Consider the following 25,508-nt stretch of genomic DNA (forward strand, 5'->3'; position numbering starts at 1 on the left):
TTTATACAGGAGCGCTAGTTAAAACAGCGTCTCTTCCTGGGAAACAAGTCAGGTAGTGCAGCTTCCTTTAGCTACAGGCGCGGACCCCCTGCCACAGGGTCAGCCGCCTGCTAGTGCCAAAGGATTGCAATGAACAGTGCTCCTAAGTAGGGGCGGTACTCGTGGGGGTGTGGCCAAGATGACCGTGGCCTCGCCTCACCCGAGCAGCCCAATCCAAGATGTCGGCCCCAGCTGCTGCGAGCCGCCGCTGTGTTCAGCGCTGTGCCGTGCCGGTGCACTCAGAAGGAGTGGAAGGTGAGCGTCAGGCTTTCCGTGGGGGAAGAGATGAGCAGAGAAGATTAAAAGCGCGCCTCTGCGCTTTATACAGGAGCGCTAGTTAAAACAGCGTCTCTTCCTGGGAAACAAGTCAGGTAGTGCAGCTTCCTTTAGCTACAGACGCGGACCCCCTGCCACAGGGTCAGCCGCCTGCTAGTGCCCAGATGGAGCTGGGTGGACACTCGATCAAATACAGGGATGTCCTTTATCCCCTTCCTTTTTGCACTGGCTATTGAGCCTCTGGCTGAACTCTTTTGGCAGGAGGGAGTGGGCACAGGCAGTAGTAGAGGGTCGAAAGTATATTGTTTCCCTCTATGCTGATGACCTCCTGCTTTATCTGGCTGAAGGCGCATTGGGGGCTGGGACCGCTTTCATCTCCTCTGATAATTTGCAATATTTTCTGGCCTCCAGGTCAGCAAAGCCAAGACCAGCTTAATTCCCATGTTGCAGAGAATCCAGTGGCCGCTGGAGGCTCTGCTGGCGGCTCAGCTGGTGTTAGCTTGGGCCCCTCCACCTTTAAACACTTGGAAATTCAGATATTCCACTCCCTGGAGGACTTGCAGGAGGACAACTTAGGGAATGCCGTTTGATCGCTTAAGACCTGCGTTCTTTTCTGTAAGTTCCTTAGATTACCCATTATGGCTAGGATCTCGTTGTGTATGATGGTCATGCTTTCACGACTGGTGTATTTCTTTCTTAATCACCCAATTGGGGTACCCCTCTTGTGGTTCTGACCGCTAGGCTCATTGCTCCGGAACTTGATCTGGGATGGGGGCTGCCATAGGATTTCCTTGGAGGTCTTGAGATGCCCACCCAATGAGGGGGGCCTGGGCATGCCTGAATTCAAGATGTACTTCCTAGCAGCACAACTTCAGTGTATCACCCAGTTGCTTGATAAGGCCAGATTTGAGGAGCTGAGCTTGGTGGCATGGTAATTTCCAAACCTTGGGTGTTGCTGGCAACAGCCCTGCGGTGTTGAAAACGCTGTGTACAGAGGGCTGTGGGGATGCCCCTTTAGACACCTACCCTACTGCTGATTGGTCTTCCACATGGCGACCCATTTAGTTTTTTCACAACTGGACAACTTTCTCCATGGACGGATGCCGGATTGATAACAGCTGGAGACTGCTTTCAATTGGGAGTACTACTTCAGATGGAGGAACAGGTGAACCAATGCAACTTTTCCCTGGGACAGTTCCTATATTATGAGGCACTGACATGACCCTTTGGAGACTTGTGGGCCTGTGGTCGGGATGAACCGCCAACATAAGAGATACTACACATGCTGGTATATATGGGTATGATACAACACTTAGTGAAGGGGTTCTATAAGTTACTGACTGCCAGGGTTCGGAAGCCTCTGTCAATGCCTAGATGTAGGTGCAAGGAGATGCCGGGTTGAGTCCTTAGTGATATGGAGTGGACTTCAGTTCTGGCACACCCCAAGAAGGTCTCCAGAATAATGGGACTGACATATACTCAATTTAACTATATCCATATGACTTACCTGATGCCCCATAGACTATGAGTCATTTACGGAGCCGAAACATGCAGCTGTCCCAGGTGTTCAATTTTAGATGTAGACTTCTGTCATATGACCTGGAGATACACCCAGTTGCAGTAGTTCAATGGAGCAGTGATTAGTGCCTTGAATGTCACCCTGAACAGAGCATTTACCTGCACGCTGGAAGTCTGTCTGTTGGGACTGTTTCCTAGACGCTGATTACATACGGTTGGTTCCCAATTCTTGGACTTAGCTCTGGTATTGGCTAGGAGACGAATAGCATTGGCTTTGAAATTGACACTGGGATCGGGAGTGGACACTTTGACGAATGATGTCACCTGTGGGCTAGGGCTGAGGAGAGCGCCCTGATTCATGAAGGCTCAGGGGGGATACAGCAAAGCCCGATAGCAGAGTTGTGGGCTTAAATACTAGTGACCAGCGAACACCAAGAGAGTGACGGTGAGGGAGGCTCTGGAGAGACAAATGGACTATCTGGGAAGACGAGAGAGACTGCTCTGGAGACTCAGAAGATTAAAGGAATGCCCCCTGGCGTGACAACCTCATAGAACCTTTGCAGCCCCCCCTTATTATATAACAGTCCAACATGCTGACTGCCCCCACTAAGATTCTTGCCCTGATGTCCCGAAGCCTCGCATAGGGAATCCTCCCATTTTCTTTTATTCTCTGTGTAGATGTCCAGTCTCTCCCTGCCTGTTTAGTTCTCCTCCTTATACCCCAAAAGAATATGCCACCCCTGAGACACTTTTTTCTTCTTTTCATTTCTGGTATAAGTTTCATGTATGAGTGTGTTTCTAATTCCCCCCATTCATGACCCTGAGACTTAGGGACCTATTACGATGTCGGGCAGACTTTACTCCACCCGACATCGTTCCCGTCATGGGACCGACCGACACACAGTCAGCGTTGCCAAACAACTAATTAGGATGCGACCAAATACTGTTCAGTCACATTCCTATACTTTACAATGGGAGCAATGTTTTCCGGCTGGAATGCATGCTCCCCTTGTAAAATAGGGGGTGCAGGAATCAAAAAGGGGGCTTGTGCCCTCTCAGCCTCCAACCGAAGACCATGCACCCAAGGGGCTGCTGGGGGCCCCCAAAGTCGAGTTTCATCAGACTTTCTGTGTGCAGAAAGGCCAGCACGGAAAGACTGCCTAAACCCTACATCGTACTCCCTAGGGCTTACTGGCCACATTCCGACTGGTGGATGGGCTGTCTGAGCCCATCGAAGCCAGTTGGAATGACTGTTTAGATTCCATTCCGACCGACTCCATCATAATGAGGCGGTTGGAAATGAATCCAACAGGCATTTTACAACGCTGTTGGAGCTTTTTCCGAACGCATCGTAATCTGACCCTTAGTCTGCACACTGATAAGACTCTATAAAAACAGTCAATTTATTTTATTTCATTTTTGTGCACACTTTAGATATTTGGACATAACCCGTTGAGATGGAACGGGTGTGGAACATATAATACACTGTCTTTACCTGCTGTTATTGTTGAATTTGTTTATTATACCCCACCTGAATCCCTTGGGAAGTATGGATATGTGTATATCTGTATTTCATGATTATGTGTCAGATGTCTCCTCTTGTATGAAACATGTTTCTTTTTCAAATTATATTTTCCTAAACATAATGTCCATATATAAGTGCATGGAATGTTTTAAATGCCAATAAACATACGTTTAAAAGCAAATTAAGGAGGTTGTGGAAAATGCTACTGGGATGTGTATACCACATGTGAACAATAACAAAAAACAAGCATTTGCAATGCAAATAGGTCTCGCGTTTGTGAGTTAGAGCAATTGACATTGTAAATGGCAATGTTTTTTACCTACACGTCTTATTTTTGGAGTGAATGTATGTAGTGTGCAAAATCCCTTGGAAAGGTCCTGCACTTCGTAATAAATATATTGAAAAAGACGCAAAGTGTGGATTGTGTCAACAATTGCTTGGCACGTACCTCATGGGTGAAGTGTCGTCACACATGCACACCATGGTGCTTTACTAATGTGAAACCGACTAACCAACGCGATCGGGATCGGAGCACGTGAATCCGAATCCCGGCTTCTCTTTCATTTTCTAGACTATTTGACTCACTCTCCTGCATCTTGGTTATCCCCCAAACACTGGGAGGCAATGAAGTTTGCCAAGGGGGCGGGGGGCTTCGGGGGTACATGAAATTGTATTCATTGCCTAGTTGTTAAAGGTCGCCCAGTGCTATTAATTAAAAGTGTGCAGATTCATTTAAGATATTAAAAGTACTTTACTCACAACTATGAGAAAATCGACATTAACTAAACAAAATGCCAGAATGTGTGTCAGTTTTCACAGTGGTTTAGACAGTACTGGTTGCTTAGTTTCATTGCATTAATTTTTGTATTTACTCTTTTACACTGCATCCAAAGTAGGTTACTTAACCCCAAAGCCCCGAGTTGTTAAATGACCCATAGAAGGGAGTGTTTTACAGTTGAGCAAATGTGTCCAAATGTAATTTTGGTAGTGCCATGGAATGATCGGCCAATGAGGTACTCGATGAGCAGGTGTTTAACTACACATTCAAAATGTATGGTATTGTGGCTGTTGTTTGTTTGTACACAACCACCTCTCTGAATGTGTTTATTAACACAGAGCTACATCTATCAGACAGTGCTCACAGAGGGGCGACTAAAGCACAGAACAAAATGTATTCATTTATCCTGAGTGTGAAGGCACCCGCAAGGCTTAGGTGCCTGCCCAGAGAGGCTAGGGATCCTCTGCACCAGCAGGGCACAGCACAGAATCTGTCGCTTGTGCTAAGAATAGGTGAGGGGGATGAGGTTAGGGCATGAGGGAGCTGCTGGCAGATTTCCAGGTTATTGAAAGTGATGATTCTGACATGAGGCAATGGAGACTGACTTTGTCTGTTTGTCTGCACCAGTCTATTTCTCTATCATCTACCTGTGCTCACTGTCATGTATCCATTCATCTCTCTTTGTTAGAGGTGCGCGAGCCAATATATTAATTAACAGGTAGACCCAGCCGGAGACGAGCCAAGCGTATAGCCAGTGGGCGAGCTGTGAAAATGATCGGCATGTTAATCATACAGTAAACATGATGTAAATGTGCGACAATGTCTCTTCAGAATCAAAAAAAGTGCATTTCTTTAGCGCGTCACCTCAGTACACAAGATTATAGCACTGAATTGAGATGAAGTTATTAAAAGTGCCCGTTTTAAGCAATAGTTAAAAAACTGCCGCTCCTCCCGCCCGACAACAATGCCATTTGTGAACTAAGAGGCGTCAGTTGCCATGCATACCCCAAATGTTGCCTAGAGTCTTATTATATTTAGAGAAACATTAAAATCTAGTTAATTAAACACAAGAAGTTTTTGTACAGCACACATATTGATCTCGCATATTTTAAGGTGGCAATAATAAATATAAAAACGGAAGTGCCAGCAGGCAAGAAAACACGAACAGGAGTGGGGGGGAGAGGCTGAGAAGTCACAGACTGAGGTAGGGGGCGGTGGGGTGGGGAGACAGGGAAGAAAATAGTGTTAGGAGTAAAGGGGCCAATAGCCGTGGAAGGATACAAATGAAGAATCGGGAGGGACTATAAAGCCTCAAACCAATCGGAAGGCAGCATTTAAGACAAAAGCCAATGGGCAGAGAGTGGGCGGAGCTTCCACGAAGCTTCCACACTACAGTATATACTGCATGTCTCCAAAGCGATGGCAGCGCATTCGCGCTGCAATGCTAGTTGAGACCTAAAAGAAAATAGTGTCAGGAGTAAAGGGGCCAATAGCCGTGGAAGGATACAAATGATGAATGAGGAGGGACTAACAAGCCTCAAACCAATCGGAAGGCAGCATTTAAGACAAAAGCCAATGGGCAGAGAGTGGGCGGAGCTTTCACAAAACTTCCACACTACCGTATATACTGCATGCCTCGCAAAGCGATGGCAGCGCATTCGTGCTGCAACGCTAGGCGAGACCTAATGAGGAAAAAACCTAGATGGTTGTCGGGTTATGTTTGTGAGGAGGAAGATGGAGCTAATTGTTTATATGGGCTTAAGGTTGAGATAGGCTTATGGTGATATGGCGGGGGTCAATTATGTTTTTTATTTAACTATTTTTCTTTCTTCATTTTATTTTGGTTAACCGTGTGTTTTTTTGGCATTGTTAACAAAGGAAGATGTGTTGTGTCATGTTACCTCAAGTTGTTGCTATGTTATCTTTAGGTTTTAGTATGGAATAAACTTCATGTTAAAGACGTTCAAGTGTCTACGTACGTCTTTACACACTCCATTTTAGTGTTTCACAGATGACTTATAAAGTATATGCTCTGTCAATGTGACAGTTCTCATGAGTGTCGAATCACCCAACTGCAAGGAGTAGATGAAGAAGTATCATGCATGCCTTGACCATAGTGACATCACTTTTCGACCACTTGTCCTAAGTTTAGCCTCTTAACAGTCTCCTAGTTCTTGATGAGGGGCAGGGGCTAGGTAAAGGGCAAAGAATGGAAATTACACCCAATGAAAAAGGATTTTAGAATTCTGTTTACATTCGATCTTGTTCACTTACACCCGCGGCATCAGTGCCAGAAGAACCAACGGGCAAGTCAGATACAGCAACTTTTGACCCTGACAGTCCCTCTTTGGTGTTCATCCATCTCTTACTACCATAATTTGAATGCTCAGTAAGACAACAACAATTATGCTGTTAAATGGACGCCTATATCCAGTATATTAGAAAACCTAGAATAAGTTGAACGTTTATTGCTGCTGTAAGGATCTACGCTCTCCTCTAACTATGCCTCTCCATAAATTAGACACACTTGTGATACAAAGCTGAAGACGTTGTATAGAATAGCGAACATTTTTAACAAAACATTTTCTCTTTTTACAGTCCTGTTCTTGGAAGATCAAACACAGAAGAGAAAAAGGAACAAAGTGACATTTAGTACCCCGAGCAGGCAAGAAATAACAACATTAAAGGCAGGAAAAATGACATGGGCTATGAATAAGGTAGGAATGTTTTTTTACTACGCAAGTTGCATAGTACACACAGAGCACTGAGGTAATAATTGTTTGCATGTTTAAACATACGTTTTATCAGTTATTGAACTGTACCTAACAGGTGATGTTACGAAAACATCTATCAAGTAAATCAATGTAATTTTTAGTTAAAATTGCTGGATTTAAACATTGTACAAATTGCACAAACGTCAACCAACGTAAAAAAGAACAACGCAAGGGTAGTGTGGTGCTGTTTTCAGGCCCACAGTTTTTTACAGTACAATCTACATTATCTCCTCCATTTGAATAAAGCATGGGAACACAATCGCTGAGGAAGAAAATAAGAAAAATGAAAAAGAAGGTACACACACAAACAAGATATCTTGTGTCGTCTTTTCATTTTCTCATTGATTTGGACTAGGTTGTATTTTCATGCTTTCTCATTTCCCTGCAGACCCTTTAAACTATTTTTGGTGTTTGTTTATGTTAATACACACTCGCAATTGTTTATAGAGTGCCACTATAAGATGAAACCTGCCCTCTGCAAACATCTCCAAGCAAGCGGTCATGCTCTTTGGCATGCTTTCTTTCAGCATGACATTAATAGAAACATGTCTGAAACTGCAACTTCTTGCCTACAGTAACCTAGTTCATGCATGGCAGCGGCCACCTTGATACAACATCAGTTGCACCCATATGAGAAAAACTGCGTCAATTCTGTTCAAAGAGTTAAAAGGAATATTAAAAAAAAAAAAGTGTGTGATTTTGATTGTTCCCTTACTAAAGATGCAAGAGGAATGACATCACATTCAGCGGTCATATTATATAGACTCCAGAATGTACTGAAAATTGAGCCCCCTTTTTGCATCCTTGATGCACTGGTATTACAGAGGGACTGCAGATGCTTGTACTGATGCTTCTGTAACATGGATTATTCTACCAAATGTGCACACCACAATCCTAAGTGTGAGTTCCAAAATGTCTATGGAGGCTTGGCCTGTGAAGTAGGCTCAGCAACAACAAAGCTGTTCAGGAGCTCACTTATTAGGTGGTGTGCAATTAGTGCTCCCTCTTAGGTGCCCTTCTTATAGGTGGGCACAGGATCCCATGAATACCCCAGATGTATTCAGTTGCACTCTAGCTCACCTTTTGATGGGAATCCTTGTGCTACCCTTTACCACTGAAAATGTAACCCATGGTGAATTTCTTTCACCTGTGACCCCAGACCTCTCATTTTGGCATGAGGTCTGCTAGATGATCATATTATCAACTTCACCTCACTCTGACTTAACTTCAAAAAAATATCATAGTTCGCTGATGTTTCAGTCTGAATTTCATTGTGAAAATTTCGCCTGCATTCAACATCAACAGACATCCAAATACACAATCAATTAGCGTTAGTATACAACTCTACTGCGCTAACAGTGATTTACGCCTGAAACGAACTAATAAAGATTTTCTGTGATACAATATTTGTGACAAAATGGAGAACTGTACATGTAGTCTGGCATATGTCTTGCTTGTCTTTTCAATTATTGGTTAATAGTTGTGCTTCAGCAAGTGTCATTTGATTGCTCATCCTTCCAAAGTAAATACAGTGACATTAATAATGTAAGGAAGGTTATCAAGTATTTTCAGGCATTTCCATTTAAGATGGTTGTGATGTTTGTTTATGTTAGTGAATAAGGGGACCAGTCCTGATTTTGGGCTTGATTTAGATATTGGCGGACTATTACTCCGTCACAACGGGGACAGATATCCCACCCACCGAAATATAAATCCGATAATATCCTATCGGATCTAGAGTTCGTCAGACAGGATATACGTCACCGTTGTGACGGAGTAAACTGTCTGCCAATATCTAATTCGTGCCATTAGTCTTAGTAGAAAATTACTTTTTGGGAGAGGCAGTGCTTTCTGAGCCACTACAGGAACTGCAAACACACAGGTTTTTAAGGGTAAAACTTGTTAATTAACCTTTATTTTGAATTACAAATTGAGTGCTAGTATTTCCATGTCTTTTTCAATTGTATAAATGGGAGGGATGCCCTTGATTGTCATTATAGGAGAAGAGCGTGAAATACTACCAGGTAATGCAATTAGTTTCAAATGAAACATTCTTTAAAATACAGTTTGTCACTTAAATGTGTTATCAAACCACCCAAAATTATGAACAAACAAGGAAGGCACGTGCTGCATTACAGGTCAAAAGAATAATTACCTCTTTTGGTGAGGGATATTTGAGAGACAAAACATTATATAGAAATAAACATTCGACAGTATTACTTTTGTAATTTCATATTTATCAATGTAGGACGTTTCTTTTTACGTTCCTTTGCATTTTAGAAAATGTTGTACTCTTTAGAAGTGACCTGCAAGAAATGAAAAGAGGAGCAGTGGCTAAGAGGCAGTTCATGTACTAAACTTAATTTCCAGTTTATTGTTCTTCTCACTATTTAATATTTGGTGCCAGAATTATCAACACTTTGTGCTGGTGCAAGCTCACCATGAGTGTCATAATCAGAGGCAAAGTGCTCATTTGTTATTTAGTTTTCAGCTCAAAACTGTATTTGCACTGGACTATTGCCTAAAAGTAATATAAAACAACACTAAGGTAACTTGACCTTGACCGCACCTTGCTGATGGTTTCTGTTAGACTGAGTCCTACCATGAGGTACTGTCCCTGAGGTCCCGGGAGCCTTAGAGAAACCCAGAGGTGAACTTCGTCAGATACAGCTTCCAGGTTTGCCCTGCTGGAGGATTTATTTTGAGCTCCAAAAAAGAGTTAGAAGTTAGAAAACTTGTCAAGGTGAAGGTCCAAAAGGTATCCAACCGACAAGAGGACTACGGCTGATGCAAAATTAGAATTTTCGCGCTCTGAGCTATTCCTGCAAAGATCAACAGCTTCAGCAGGGCCTTGTCCAATGGCTATCCGACTTTGAGAGGAATTTGCTGGATAGAGCTTGGAACTTTGCCTTGCTGCAGGATTTTGACTTCCATTTCACTGATTGAGTCAGAAAAAAACATCTTTGACTGGAATGGCCCACTTGGTGTATCTATCTGACTTCACATTCAGCACAGTTGGCAGAAGGTTCTGTGAACTACAAACAGTGACTTTTGACTTGTGCTTTAATTTATTCTTGGCTCCTTTTCCCCTAAAACTTTAAAAATTAATGTCTCCGGGTATTCTCAGTGGATTTTAGTCATTTTGGTTTCATGTTTCTCACTAAAATATTCTCTACATTTAGAAATTGGTTGCAGGATTTTTAATGTTTTTGTAATTGACTTTTTCATTGTTTTCGTACTGCTATATACTTTATGCACTTTTCCTTAAGGTAAGTCTGTCTGCCCTGTGTCATAGCTCCCAGGGGTGAACCAACATTTATTTATTGAACTGCGCTGAACCTGAAAGTGTTTTCTTACAGTTGGGTCACCATTCTTTCTCTAGCTTGAAAGGCTGTTTATGTAAAAGTAGTCACTCTGAGTTCTTGGGATAGCTTTCTATGAGCTATGATCGAGAGAAAGGAAAAGTTCACGTATACTAGTATTATATGTAGTTCGCCATGTTAAATCCTTGTTTAGGAAACTGGATTTTTAGTAGAAAGGGGTGGATACCCACTCAAATGATAAACTCAATCCTTGTCAAGGTGAACCACAAAGGTCACTAAATAAACTAGTGCCTAATCCTCTGGTAGCTTGGCACAAAATCAGCCAGGCTTAACTTAGAAGCAAAGTGTAAAGTATGTGTGCAGTACTTAAACAAAAACAACACAAGAAAATCCCAAACCAATTTAGATAGAAAGAGTAAATTTGAATAAATAATATGATACTAGAGCAACAAAGTTTCGATCAGTAGAACCGAAGATATGAAAAAAAACTTTTTAATTGAAAATAGCATCTAAAAATACAAAGCACCACTCCTGGGATCTGGTCGTGCAAGACAGGGAGAAAGTCACAAGTTTAGACCAACTGAAATGAAGTGCGGGTCAGACTGGGACCAGGTTAGTCCCGCGGAAGAGTTACCTCAAAGTCCACATGAAGAGTTCCATTTGCGGTGGAGGAGGAGAGCATGAGGATAAGGCTGAGCGCTGTGAATGGTCATTGCTTTAGCACGAAGAGCAGGTCAGGCATCGCAGATGGTTGTCACTGTAGCGCAATGAGCCAGTCAAGCATCATACATGGTCATCATGGTCTGTCATTGCTGTAGCACAAAGTGAAGGACTCGCATTGCGGGTTGTCCATGTGGTCTCTGCCAACAAGAATAGCAGGCCTCACAGGAGCTTTGCATTGCCGGTCGACGTGGATGGCATAGTCCAAGCATGAATGAACCCATTTGTGAGAATCCTAAACATCAGGATTTTCTTTTTTTTAAAAACATTTCATTGAGCAGAGTAAATACATACAAAAAAGGTATTAAAAAGAGGTTACGGATATAATAACACAATTCATACTATACAGTCCTTTTCATTAAAAAAAAGGATATACTCACAACAAGTATTATAACATTAGCAAAAACCATTTCATGTATTCTAAAGTGCTAGTGCAAAAGTTCCATACATCCAGCAAATATGTCTACCCCTGGAGATCCTTTTCCATTTGATCAAGATACTTCCATACTGAAATACATTTTCTAGTAGTTGCCACTCTTTTCGCATAAACTTCTTTGTAGGTTTTTACTCGCTTCATTTTATTATACCATTGAAGAAAGGTCGGGGCTTTTGACGTTTTCCAATTCTGGAGGATCAATGAATGTGCCACCAAAAAAGAAATTGATGAAAACATTTTCCCCCTCTAGTTAATAACTGAATTTGCCTCTGTTTTGATAATCCAAAAAGTGCCAATTCAGGCTCCGGTTGTATCCTACTCAAGAGCGCACGGCTAAGCTCAGCACACATTTTCTCCCAGAACTCGATCAGCCTTGAGCAAGGAAAAAAAACATGCAGCCAGCCACCCTCCCCAACCTGTTGACACCGAAAACATTTATTCTCAACCTCGGGATATATTTTATGTAATGCTTGTGGAGTGTAATAAGCCATCCATCGAGACAAAATTTGCGGCTCTCAATGCCTTCCTGCCGTGTTGAGAGATAGTTTGCCAATTTCCAACTGAAAAATTGCAAGATAGTTCTCGTTTTATATTTTCAAGAAAATTGGTAACCAAAAGGGGCTCGCCTTGATTTCGAAATAATCAATACCAATTCCCTATACCTCGCAATTTGGTTCTAAACACAGCAGCTAAAACCGGAGGGGTACCTATATTTCCTGGGAGTATATATTTATTTATTAGTGATTTAACCTGGAGGTAGCTAAAAAAGAGTAGCCTGCTCTGAATGCCCCATCTTGCCTGAATCTCGTCCCAGGTAATACATCTACCTCTTATTAGGAAGTGGCTTAACTCTTTAAATAATTTTATTTCCCAGAATTTACCATGGCTATTCCGCATATAAAGGCCCAAGCTTTTGGTTTCTGTCAAGCTCAGATAGTCAAATCCTGAAGTTCTGGGCTTTTAGAGAAGAGAATTTATGAAGTCCGCTGGTAAACGCTTGAAGCGTCTTGCATCTTGTTTTCTTGGGAAGTTTTGATGTTTTTATAAAGACCGGAAGCTGTGATCCAGCTTCACGGATCATTTTATTCAGGAAAAAGCTATCCAAAGATCCCTTATTATCAAGTTGCCGAACAACTATATCCATAAATGCTGCTTCATAGTAAGTACGAATATGGGGGAGTGCCAGCTCACCCTAGCTAGTATCCAGTTGAAGGGTTGATAATTTTAGCCTTGACGCTTTTTTATTCCAAATAAACTGGCAAAATAATTTGAGCAATTCTCTAAAATATACTGCATTGATTTTAATCGGAACATTTGAAAAAAGGAAAATTAATAAGGGTAGTACTGACATCTTTACCAGTGCGACATGCCCAATCAAAGTAAGGTGAAGAAGTGTCCACTTGCCCAATAGATCTTTAATTTTGCTCAGCGTCGCTTGATAATTAAATCTAAATAGATCCGCATATTGGTTTGAAACGTAGATTCACAGATATCGAATTGGATCAAGAGAATAGGCTTGTTGTTTTAAATTATCTGGGAGAAAATCACTACACACATTTAACGCCAGTGCGTCAGTTTTTTTGTGATTGAGTTTGTATCCTCCAATCGCCTCAAACTCCGTGAATTCGCTTAAAATATTTCAATATTTTGTCTTACAGGTTTAAGATAGAGTATAAAATCATCTATAAATCACTTCAATTTCGACATCCCCTCTACTGGAGTTTTAATCTCTCTATCCTCCCAAATCCTAACGGCTAGAGGTTCACTGAAGAAGGTAAACAATACTGGCGACAAGGGGCACCCCTGCCGGGTTCCCCGTCTAATATCTATTATACCTGCCGATTTTGAGTTTATCCTAATCTGTGCCTGAGCTCCTTGATATATATTCTGGAGCATAGTGATAGTCTGTAAAGGAAAACCAAACCTTCAAGGCCATAGAATAAAGCACCCCAATTCACCAGGTCGAACGCCTTCTCGGCGTCGACCATTGTTATCAGAGCAGGAATTTGGTGAGTGTTAAAATAGTCAATTGCTTGAATTAAGTAGTCAGTATTTGACGACATTGACCTGCCTGCTATAAACCCAGTTTGATCTGTAAATGAGTAAATCGATTGGCCCATATTTTCATCAATAATGTTTAGTCTACGTTCAAAAGACTGATTGGCCTGTAAGAGCTTACTTCCCTGGGGTTTTTGCCCTTCTTTACAAAGCAAACTATTGAGGATTCTTTAAAGACAGCTGGAACATCGCCTCCCATTTTAACATAATTAATAAGCTTGAGCAGAAATGGTACTAGCTCTTCCGAAAAAGCTTTATAAAAATCAGTCGGGAGACCTTCATTTCCACAGGCCTTACCTGCTGGCACTCAGGCCAGGGCCCTAGAAATTTCATCTGCTGAAATATCAGCCATTAATGCATCTTTCTGCCCACTAGAAATCTGGGGGAGTTCTATATCATAAAAATAGCACTGAATAGCTTGTTTTGATACCTGATAGTCAGGTGAGTAAAGTTCCTTCTAATGATCTACAAATATTTTTGAAGTTTTGTCTTTTTTGGAAACTAATATCTGCGTCCCAGGTATCTCCACTTCATCAATTACCGCCGCTTCTTGTTTTACTCTAGTAGACCATGCCAACAATTTTCCTATCATCTGGCTATCCTCGTAGACTCTCTTCTGGTAAGATTGTGAGCTGCTTATTTCTTCCCTGATAAAAAACTCCCTCAGTTCCTGTTTGTCCTTAGTTAATTCCTCTCCTGCTTGATGTCCTCCGCCGGAGGAATCTCTCTTTTTTACCAAGGCCACATCAACTGCTATCTGAAGTTCCTTTATTCGATTCTTACAATCCCTAACTTGTTCCGCCATAAAAGCAATCATTTGTCCTCGTACTGAGGCCTTAAAAGCCCCCCAACTGGAAAAAGCCTCACAGTACCCTTATTGATCTCAAAGAACTCTCTAATCCATTCTCGCATACTGATAATCCATTGTTGATTGGTTAAGAAAAGGTTATCCATCTGCCACCTGGATTTTTCTCTTCCCCCCAACTCTAGATCGATTTCAATTTTTACCAGAGAATGGTCTGAAAAAGAATTGGCCAAAATCTAAGTATTTAAACAACTCAGGGAGCGTGCAACTAGAAAAAAATCAATACGTGAAGCAGACTGAAATTGACGAGAATAATAAGTAAACTGTCTATCTGCACTGTGGGCCCTTCGCCAAGTATCAACCAGTTGATAATCCTGTTTCATAACATCTATCAACTTTTTGGTCCACAGCTTCATCTGTTTTTTTGTTTTATTTGATGTATCCATTTGCAGATCTTGTATAAAATTAAAATCACCGCCGTTCTAGCTTTATCATTGATACTTTTAAGAGCCACAAAGTCATCTACAACTGGTGCATAATAATTTACAAAATTCAGGATATTACCATTCACCTTAGCTACAATCCATATCCATCTTCCATATGGATCTCTTTCAATTTGAATGATGTCCCTGTTTATCCCTCATCCAAAATAAATAGCAACTCCCCTTATTGCTGTCTGGGCCGAAGCAAAATAGGCCCTAGAAAAAGCTTTATGAATTAACAATTTTGGTTCATTAGTCTTAAGGTGGGTTTCTGGTAAAAACAAAATTTGGGGTGAAAAGGCCGCCAACCATTTTATCAATCCCCCATACTTTCGCTTATTTGAAATACCATTAACATTGTTCGAAATAATACGCCCATTATAAACCATCGCTAGCGCTGTTGCTTGCATCCAAAACGTTGATAAACATACCTTTTCTTCTGATATAATATTTTAAATAACTCTGCTCATTTTCTTTTTTTCCCCCGCCAACCTCCCTCGGTGCCCTTAACCCAGACCCAAACCCTCCCCAAATCCCCGTGACTCTTCCCTCTGCTGGCAGATGGGGAATTGCCATCCTTTCCCCCTGCCTGCCCAGTAAGTGGACCCCCTATGTTGGGTGCCATGGTATCACACCCTGGTGTGACACACCACCCCTTCCCGACCCAAAAATTGAGAGAGAGAAAAGAAAGAGAAGAAACAGTAGAATTGGAAAAAAAGAAGAAAAAAAAGGGCATGAAAACACAATAACCAGTGTCCATCATATCGAACAGTCCAATCCCTTTACTTGTTCTTGGTGATTTTTTGCAGTAGTTCCTGAGCTTCATCTAGGCTTGTAAACATAAGAAACTTGCCTTGAACCAAAACTCGTAATTTCAACTGTTGGGCAATGGCCGCTTGAGCTCCCTCTGCTTTAAACAGATAAAGGAGCTTAACAAACTCCTTCCGGCGACGTGCTGTCGCTGCACTCATATCTGAAAATATATACGACAGTTGGGGACATCTTGTGACGAGAATTGCTTCTTCTGGATTGTTTTAGTCAAGATCTGCTCCTTTAGTCGATAATCCGTAAAATTCACTAGGGTAGTTCTAGGCAGTTTTGAATTAGGGAATGGCTGTGCTGGAACTCTGTGGGCGCGAGTGATCGTGAGATCCCCTGAAAAATCCGGAAGGACATTCTCCTTAATAAAGGATTCAACCCATTGTACTGGTTGGGACCCTTCGCAAACCCTCTCGAACCCCAACTAACCGCAGATCTGAGCATCAGGAATGGTTCTTCAATTCTTCCAACTTCATTTCCAGCACGTTCTTCTGTTTTTTATCTATTGAGACCTGCTGCTGGATTGAGGTCATCTGATCCTCCAAAAGAGAAATTCTAGATTCGGCCTCCTGCAGTCTTGACGGAAAAGCCTTCACTATCTCTGCAATTTTTGATAAACTTTCATGCAGTGCTTTAATTTCAGTGGCCTGTGTGGCCTTCATTTCCCTAATCTCGTCAAGAATGAGATTGAGCATGCTTTTTATATGAAACTGAAAACTAATCCCGGTTCCAGCCTCTGCGCTTCCATCCGCCCCTTCCGTTGATGACGCTGAAGATGAGGGGTTCGTCAAAGGTTGAAAAAGCAGAGGGGGTTCCTGGGCTATCGATTTGAGACAAGATTGAGCCAGGGCCACCTCTGCGTCCTTTGCGCCATGTATATCCAGATTAGAAGCCTGATGCGGCAAAGGGAGTGGAGACTGTAACGGAATTTGAGAAGCCTTTGCTTTCTGAAACAGCAATATTCCTTGACTTTGCCCAAAGGTAAACTGGAAGAATGTTCCTGAATACTCTCCTGATTCTCCACTGGAGAGTTATTATCCTGACTTTCTCCCAACATAGCCGGACCAGATAGTTCATTAACTCTTTCTGATTTCTCTGGGGCTAAATTTGTTAATCTCTGACTGGCGTTATCCAACCTCACTTGACCAGTGCCCTCTTGGCCCCCCTCACCTTGCTCCAAGACTTCATCTTCAGAACTCGTAGGACTAGCTATTTGAGCAGGACCTCGGCGAGCTTTCTGCACGCGCTCAGCCTTTGCTATAGTAGAAGCTATCTTCAACTGTGTTGTGCGAGTCTTAGTCTTAGGGGCCATGTGAAGATTTGGTTGAGTCGGTGTATTAACATTCTTTGTGTGTTTTCCCATTAAAACTGGATTTTGTTACTTTCTTTCCCCTTTTAACGCCTCAAAAATGCCAGGTCACAAGTCACAAGAGGATAAAGACAACTGCTCAAATCTTATTTCCCCCTGCTTTGCCTCTCATATTACTTTTCAGACAGCCGCGGCCAATGAAGAAAAACTCTCCCTTAGAAGTCTGGGACCTTGCCTCTAGCCACGGGGAACCGCTCCGAACTCTGGCTCCTCCGCTGCAGCTTCAGAGGGAAACACCGGCACAGCCAGCCGTCCACATGAATCAAATCGATTGAACAGCCCACCACCTGTCGCTGCCCGGGTCTCTCCGCTCACACGCAGCACCGGCCTCACCCAGGACCCAGTCAGTCAGCCAGCCAGTGCACAGCCGGCGAACAAGCGTGTCGATCAAAACGGCCGCAGCGGGGGCCGACACCTCGACCGAGACCGGAGCAGCACGCCCTTCTCTTCCTTGCACCGCCCAAGGCACGTAACCAGCAGCAGCAGCCGAAGAATGCGCTTCTCCTGATCCCACAAACGCCAAGGGGCCAAGAGCCTCACATCCCGGTCAATCCGCTCCAACGGTCAGAACTTCCAGGTACGGGGCGGGGCAATGATCACCTGGGGCTACGTGCAGGCGGGAGCTGCCATAGCCTAAACATCAGGATTTTCACCTTTTTTTGAGGAGTACACTCTAATGCCATCCAATTCCAGGAGCTGGGGAGGTATCTCTTGGGGATCGGTGACTCACATCAGCAGAGGTCAGCAGGGCTCAGGTAGATTCAGTTGCATGTCCAGGCATGTCTAGTAAAGTAGGTCAGCTGGCAATTGCCGGAAGACCTCTGAAGCTTTTTGTATCCCTGTAGCTTCCACAGGAGGTCAGCCAATTGACCCTTGGAGTCACTCTGGTTAGCCTGAGATGATAGTAAGCAGGCCAAGCCTCCTTTCTCAGACAGCAAGGCAGCCCTTCAAGCAGCAGGACAGTCCTCTGGCAGCAGAGCATTCCTTCTTCTGTAACTTCCACAGGTCTCAAGAGTGGCTGTGAAGGTCCAATATGTATACCTATTTCCAAACAGCCTTTGTGTGGAGCAGTTCCCTGCCCTATCCCCACATCCGGTTCTGGAGAGGTCCTCCCTGTGTAGGCTCCTCACTCTGGAGTACCAAGAGACAGTGCAGGCCTGGTGTCAGGTTTCTTTGTATGTGCAGGAGGCAAAGCCCTTGAGTGTAAGAGGGACTGGGTGCAGTTCCTCCCAGTCATCCTGCCAGGATAGCCCATCCTGTCTACACCTAATTCCCCTTATTGTTACTGTGCGGAAACAATACACAAACTCCAGCAGCTGAGACAATCACAGTCATATTACCTAGGACACTGGCAGAAGACATAAATGGTTGGGACAAGAAAATGGCAACTTTCTAATAGTATGTATAAAAAATGGTGAAAAAGTGGCAACCCAGTATCCCTCAAACCTGGGTAATCTTGTAATAAGCAAACAGTGGTCCCTAGAGGGGGAAGAATGAACCTCTACTTCCATGGAGAGAATAATTTCAACCTTCAAAAGATTGGTTTCATTTCCCAATTTGGACAGTTTTATTTCAATTTTTAACAAAATAGGGAAAAATCATTGCAGTTTGATACTTCCATCAATTTGTAAGTAAAGAGGTGATCCCAAACAACGCAACAACAGATTGCAAGTGAAAATAAGTGAAATTGAAAGGGCGTTGGTGCTATGCAAACTATCTACATGAAATAGTGACAGATGGATGCATAAATAGTGGTTGCACACTCTGATAAAGAGTAAAATGCTCCAGAAACAAACCCAGTACTTTATAATTGTGTCAAGTCAATTTGTGACCCTAAACATACAATTTAGATAGGGTCATCATCAGGACGTAGTTTGGGAAGCACCTGCCCAATGTATTGGATGAATGTGAAATTGTATTTTGAGGGCTAATGACGCCAAGGAACTTTCAAATAGTGGTATTTTCAGAATTGTGACTTAAAATCCAATTTTAACATTAAAGAGGATTTTAAATTACAATTCATTGGAGTGTAAACAATATATTTTTACCTGCTCCCAATCCACAGTTAGCACGTATTAAATGTAATAAAGTAACCCAGTGTTAACCAATGGAAGAGACTGACCTTATAACAGTAAAGAATATCTTAAAATGTCCTCTGTTGGGACATGTAAAACTTAAGTACACATGTCCTATTTTTTAAATACCATTCACCTTGCCCTATAGGACTTTTCGGCTTACCATATGGGTGACTTATAGGTACTAATAAGGAAGGGTTAGGTCTGATAAATGGTTTATTTTGCCAGGTCAAAATGGCAGTTTACAACTGCACTTCAGGTTGCAGTGCCAGATCTAAGATGTTTTAGCAGGCTATTTGAGTGGGTGACACAATGAATGTAACAGGCCCACTAAAAGCATTTAATTTCTAGACCCTGGGAACACGTAGTACCATTAACAAGGGGCGTACAAGTAAATGAAATGTGCCAGTTAGGTCTAAGTCAATTTTGCCATGTGTGAAGGAGAGAGCGCAAGCACATTAGTGCTAACTAGCAGTCCTAAAGCCAATAAAAACAAATGTATGCTAAATAAGAGGGGTGAAGGAAAATGGTTTAGGGGAATACCACATACTGGTGAAGTCAAAAGGTTTGAGGGACTACCATGCCAAGGATGTCGGTATAACATGTAGATTATGTGGAAATGAGCTGGAAACAGGGAAAGACGTGTGCTTTGCAGTTCATAGGCTGAAAGTGTGAGGTATTTTCTGGATCCCCTAAATACTATTACTGCCAAGTGAAGTCTCTACCAAGTGCTGTAAATACTTTCCATTCTGAGTTTTCACTTGGAAATGATGTATGCTCATCTCATAACAAGTACATTTGCATGTGGAAGACATAAATATATTAGGAATAATGCAGTGCTTGCTGTTAGCAAACTAATCCATTGCCCAAGGCAAGATTATACACATTTACATTCAGAAGTCTTATAATTTAATACTGCAAATTGTGTAGTGTACCTGGAGGAAGTATGGATGACATGTCCAATAAATATGAAATATAGCTTACTTATATGGCTATAACATTTCTACTTATTTATTAAAATGAAAGAGAATAAATTAAATACTCAACTCAATCGGTTCTGAAACCAGGCATCAGCTCATCCAGAGTGATGTGCTATGAAGGCACTGAGGAACAGATGCATGAAGAAACCGTTTTGCGATTTCCTAATTGCGATTCCCAATTAGAAAATCACAAAACATGCATGCATGAAAGTGTTTTGAACAATTTTGCGATTCGCAAATGACCTACATCATGAATATTAATGAGGTAGGTCGCAATTTGCGTCCCGCTAGGAATCGCAAAATCAGAGGTATGGTGGCCTGCTGGGGTCAGCACACCACCATGTCTGTAGCCCGTTCTCCTTAAAGGAAAACAGGATGTGTTTCTAAAACAAAAATCTAAAGTTTTCTTTTCATTTTTTAAGAGTAGGCAGTGCTCCATGGGACCACTTCCTGCTCTTTAAGCAAGCATTGGCATAGCCAATAGGTCTCGCCTTTGGGACCTTAGAAGTGTTTAGCCATGCAACAGTTGCATAACTAAACACTTATAAGGTCCCAAAAGCGAGACCTATAGGCTATGCCAAGCGGCCGTGCGGCCGCAAAAGTGAAAGTGATCGCTATCAAACATCAAAGCGGCCGTGCGGCCGCTGAAGTGAAAGTAATCGCGGTAAAAGTGGCGCGCACTGTAGCTCTAAGCTGGCCTGGTAGCACTTTTTGGAGCCCTCTCAATAAGTCTCGCCAGACCAGCGCATGCGCTGGGTCAGGCTAGACCTAAAAACGGTGTAACAATCATTCACAAAGGGGAAGGGTCCCTTGGGGACCCCTTCCGAGCTGCTAATGGGTTATCCCATACATAAAGTAGGTGATATAATGTGAATGTTTGTGACCGCAATTCAGTCACAAAACATTCCTAAATACCAATGCGATTTGGTATTAGGAAAGACGCCCTAAACACACCCCTTCCTAATAGCGAATCGTAAACCCATTTTGCGATTCAGTTACAGGTTACCAAATCACAAAATAGGGTTGGCTGCTTCTGAAAAGCATTTTTTGCATTGGCAAACGGGCCGATTATGGGAATCGGCCCTTTTGCGATGACAAACATGCTTGATGCATATGCCCCATAATATCTGGAGAGTCGTTTGCTCCGGTTTGATGATGATGATGCTTGTGTTTGCAATACCGAGGATAGGTCATAGTGGTGCATCTTATTTCGTTGTTGACTTTCTGGACCAATATCTTTTATATTATAATTGAAGACTCTTGAATTGACAGACAAGAGGGTGCGTCTCCTCAGAAATACTTTCAGACAGGGAATAAACTTAGCATAAACAGAAGCACAAAAAAAGCACTAGAATCTACCCAAGTCTGGTTGAGACTATCCAGCTGATCTCTAACTTGAGACCATCTACTAGGGAGCTTGACCAGGCTTGTCAGAAGTGGAGGTCAAAGAGAAAGAGGGCAATATTACCCACGCCCCATACTTTTTCATGGCCCCGCACTGGTGCTGCTACATTTCTGTGTATATTGGAAAACAACCCTACTCTATTTATTAATGATGAGGCAAATACCACTTGATGGTGCTAGATGCTGGGTTTCATGTTTTCGTTTGCCTGTGAGACATTTTCTTACACCTTGAAATATGTCCTCCTCGGATGGTGGCCCTTCTTGAATGTGTTGACCAGATCCCTGCAAAACCTTCTGAGGTACCTGTGCATATCAATGATAGAGGTAAAAAAAACAGCTTAAGCAAACTCAAGACTATTGGTTTTCATCAAGTTTTTGATATCATTTTGAAAGGAATCACAAAGTTATAATTTGACTATTTCAACGATTTTTGCAACTACATCTTGTGATGAAACCTAATTGTTTTGACTTGATGTTGCTGAAACTACCTGTCGCCTTGTTCAAAACATATTAAAAAAACAGGAGCATCATAGCAAAGAAATGAAATCGTGACCGTATTCTGAATCTCATTAAAATGTTGATCTTACTGTGTTGGCTGTATGAGTTGCTTTCCAACACTTTTATGTGCAAATGCTATAAATATTTCTCTTAATGCTACCCTTATAAAAATGAGTTTGAAAGCAGGAAGAGCACAATCTCATACATGTGACCCAGGTGACTATAGGTTGTTAATTTGGGTTATTGGGCCGCAATAATGATAGGCCAATGAAGTGCACAGAGGAACCTGGGAACTAATTGCACATCTTGTACAAATCGATTGCTTAATAATAATAATCCACATTTGTAAAGCGCGAACAATCACCCGTAAGGGTCTCTAGGCGCTGGGGGCAGTCGGGAAGATTAAGCAAATATTGCCCAGAGTCACATGGTGCAGGGCTAATCTGCCGCCGGCGCCGGGGATCGAACCGTGATCGCCCGATTTCGGAGTCTGGCGCACTAGCCGCGGCGCCACACCTCTTACCTTACAGTCTGTTAGATAGCGATTATTCAATGTGCACACATGTAAATGAGGGGAGGAGGTGTGCTTATAGGGCATGCTGGTTCTCATTCTAATGTACTCAAACAACACGTGCACCAGGTGCGTGTTTGCTTTTCAAAAGCCTTGACCTGTGAAAATCTGATAGACACAAAACCATGTTGTGTGCCATTAACACACAGGTTGCAACACCAGTTCCGTGCAAACTGGAGTTTGCACCAATTATTGCAATTACTGGAATCTGCGACTTGGTCTGCAGACAGCACATATAAATCTAACGAGACCTTGCAAACGACAGTCGGAGATGAAAATATAGCACTTCTATAGAACACCACCTGCTTTGCAAGCACTTCTCTGAACACTTAGCATGCAAAGTGTAACTTGTAAAGACAGACTGTCGCGTTGTTGGTGTCATTGGCAGCTGGTGTTCTGCAAACTGTAACCTACTTAGAAAGGAATGAACTAAACGTGACAGAAGTTGAATTTAAAAAATGCGGTAATGTAAAAGAATGTTTTTTTTTTTTTCAAAAAGCTCAGAATTTGGCAAAGGGACATGATAAGGTGGCCATTGGGTGCCCCAGAGCCAAGGGGACTTTTCTTACAGATGCCTCTAAACACGGCATTCATGGAATACAAGCTGCTGATTTCCTTTTCAAAGAGCAATATTTTCGTGTTTTAATGATCCCAAACGCCATTGAGCTGCACCGGGTGTTTTTCTTTGAAGGATCGGCAGCCTTATTAAAGATCTCAGTTTGAATACAGGATAAGAGCCATTGCAGGTCTCCCCTCTCAAAAAGTTTCTCATCATTAGTGCACTTCTCTTTGAAGATTTGAACATAACTACAGATTTCAAAATGGCTGGGGAAAAAAAAAGAAAGAAAAAAAATACAGGCGACGGGAAGATGTTTCTTTTGAAAATCAAGTTTGCTCCCACAGATTCACGTGTCGCTCTAAACCCACATGCGGGGTGCCGCGCGACGACTGTGATCTTGTTTTACTTGAGAATTTTTTTTTGATCTTGCGGACTTTGTCCTTTTGTGCGAATATTCCCTGGCAGTTTCGAGCCACTTGTGTGTGTTGTAGACAGGATATTTTCATTAGGGGCATTATTGACATTTATGGAACAGGGGCTGCCAACAGGTTACATTAGACTTTCAGCTGCAGAGAGAATGGTTGTAATGAAACAAGGTGAAATCTCACTTAAATCTAGGAAATAGGCAAATATGCGCATGGTCGGTTGTTGTACCAACCAGGGAGCGGGAATGGTAGACCTGGCCTGAGGTGGGAACCCGCCATTAACGGCAACCATGGAGGAGTCGGGTCAGTGCTGGAATGTCAGGCTGAAGCGTACTCTCTTCCTTCCATACGCACCTCACTGCGGCAAGTGACCATGATTCTACAGGGAAGCGTGCTCTGTAGGCCGCGTCAGTACACTGGTCATTAGCACTGGCGGCCCCCAACATTTTAAACTGGTGCAGCACCAAGGCGGGATTGCACAGCCTTTAAAAAGCACATTTAATACCTTTTCCAATAGGTCGGCACGTGTGCCTGTCAGGGGTCCCAACCAGTAGCGCAGAAGCTACTGTAGCTCTCCAGCTACCTCTAAGTAGCTATAGTTCCCCAGACTGTGTCTTCTCCAAATAATAATGGCCTACTAGTTAATGGCTAGTTCTCAATATGTGATAAAACAAAGAACCAGTACAAACATCACTGCCTGAGTGACGGCAGCAGAACAATCAGGATTCTGATTGTGAAAATGGTGTCAGAACACACATATTAAACTCACTCATCCAACTATGCATTCCTCCCAACCACTTAAGCATCCGCTCAAGAGATCTGTCTATACCCTACGTCACTCATGCCTAACTGTACATGATCTGCAAGCAGTGAAACCTTGTACTAGTTCACACTGTTGAATTTGGTCTGCAGGGAGTGGACGATTGCCCCTGCTGCCTTCTGCGAGACAGGGAGCCTGGCTTTGCCACTCCCATGCTGTATTTTACTTTGAGGAAGCAGAGCTTGCACTGCTGCTGCCCAATGTATACCTGTCCTTCAATGGAGAAAGCTTGTACTACTGCTTCCCAAGGTGCTTCTCTCCTCTGAAGAGGGGAAGCTTGCATGGTTCCTGCCCAAGCTGTGCCTGTTCTAATAAGAAGGGGTGTTACAACTGCTACTGTCCCATCTTATGAAAAAAAAATGAAGGATATTTTTCCAGTGCATAAAATATCGAATCCAGTTGGAATACTTAGTGGGATCTGGAACAAAAACTAGTCGCAGGGCCCTGTCCTAGAGTCCTACGTTTTAATCCCAGCTTCCTAGCTATACCAATCTGTGTGACTCTGGGCAACTCCTTTTCCTCTCTGTGCCTGTTCTTCTGTGATCATCACACTGAGAGTGCCTTGAAACAATTAAGCACAGGGTGCTCACTGTGCAAACATCTCTCTTGTATATAGTTTAGTAAACCACAACGTTGCTTCACCTATGATAGTAATAATGCCCTTTTGAGGAGTCACAAGACAACTGACAACTCTTTGGTCACAAATAAAATTGTCATTAGGGCTAAAGGGGGAAAGAGTGTGACACCTATCCAGGATCTGAATTGTACAGTGTCTAATCAGAAAACGTGGTGCAATCCCAATTTCCTAACTAGACCAAACTGTGTGAATATGGGCAATTACTTGTCTGCTCCATGCATCATCTTCTATGATTATCACGTTTGAGAGCACCTTGAAAAAATTCAGTTCAGGATGCGCACTGTCGCACATCTCGCTTTCATAGAAGAAATGAAGCAACTGACTTGCCTGTCAAGGCAGATGGGGTGTGATTTGCAAATTCTAACAAAGGCCACCCAGTGCAGTGATATAATCGTATGTGTTTTAGTGAATAATTCCAAAATACACTTGAATTTAAAAGATTGTACCACATCTAAATTAAAGTGACTGGCAGTGACTGGGCATGTCCTGCTTCATGAGGTAGGCTATGAATACTGTGTCCCGCCCTGTGAAAAATGCTGCACGTCAATAGCCTCACCAATAACACATTGTGAGGCCTCTTTAAGGAGCAGGGTTTAGGGAAATGTGTCCAACCTGCC

General features: G+C 42.6%; 1 protein-coding gene across 1 annotated transcript in view; it reads left to right on the forward strand.

The window, feature by feature from the left end:
• The window catches only part of CDH12 (cadherin 12), a 2,012,840-nt gene that overhangs the window by 452,503 nt on the left and 1,534,829 nt on the right, over positions 1-25,508 (forward strand). The window contains exon 2 of the mRNA XM_085606875.1: positions 6,735-6,853. The gene's annotated coding sequence lies outside the window, so the exon portion shown is untranslated. The remainder of the gene's footprint in view (positions 1-6,734; positions 6,854-25,508) is intronic.

Source organism: Triturus cristatus, chromosome 5_2, assembly GCF_964204655.1.
Source record: "Triturus cristatus chromosome 5_2, aTriCri1.1, whole genome shotgun sequence".
In the NCBI taxonomy this organism is placed as follows: Eukaryota; Metazoa; Chordata; class Amphibia; order Caudata; family Salamandridae; genus Triturus; species Triturus cristatus.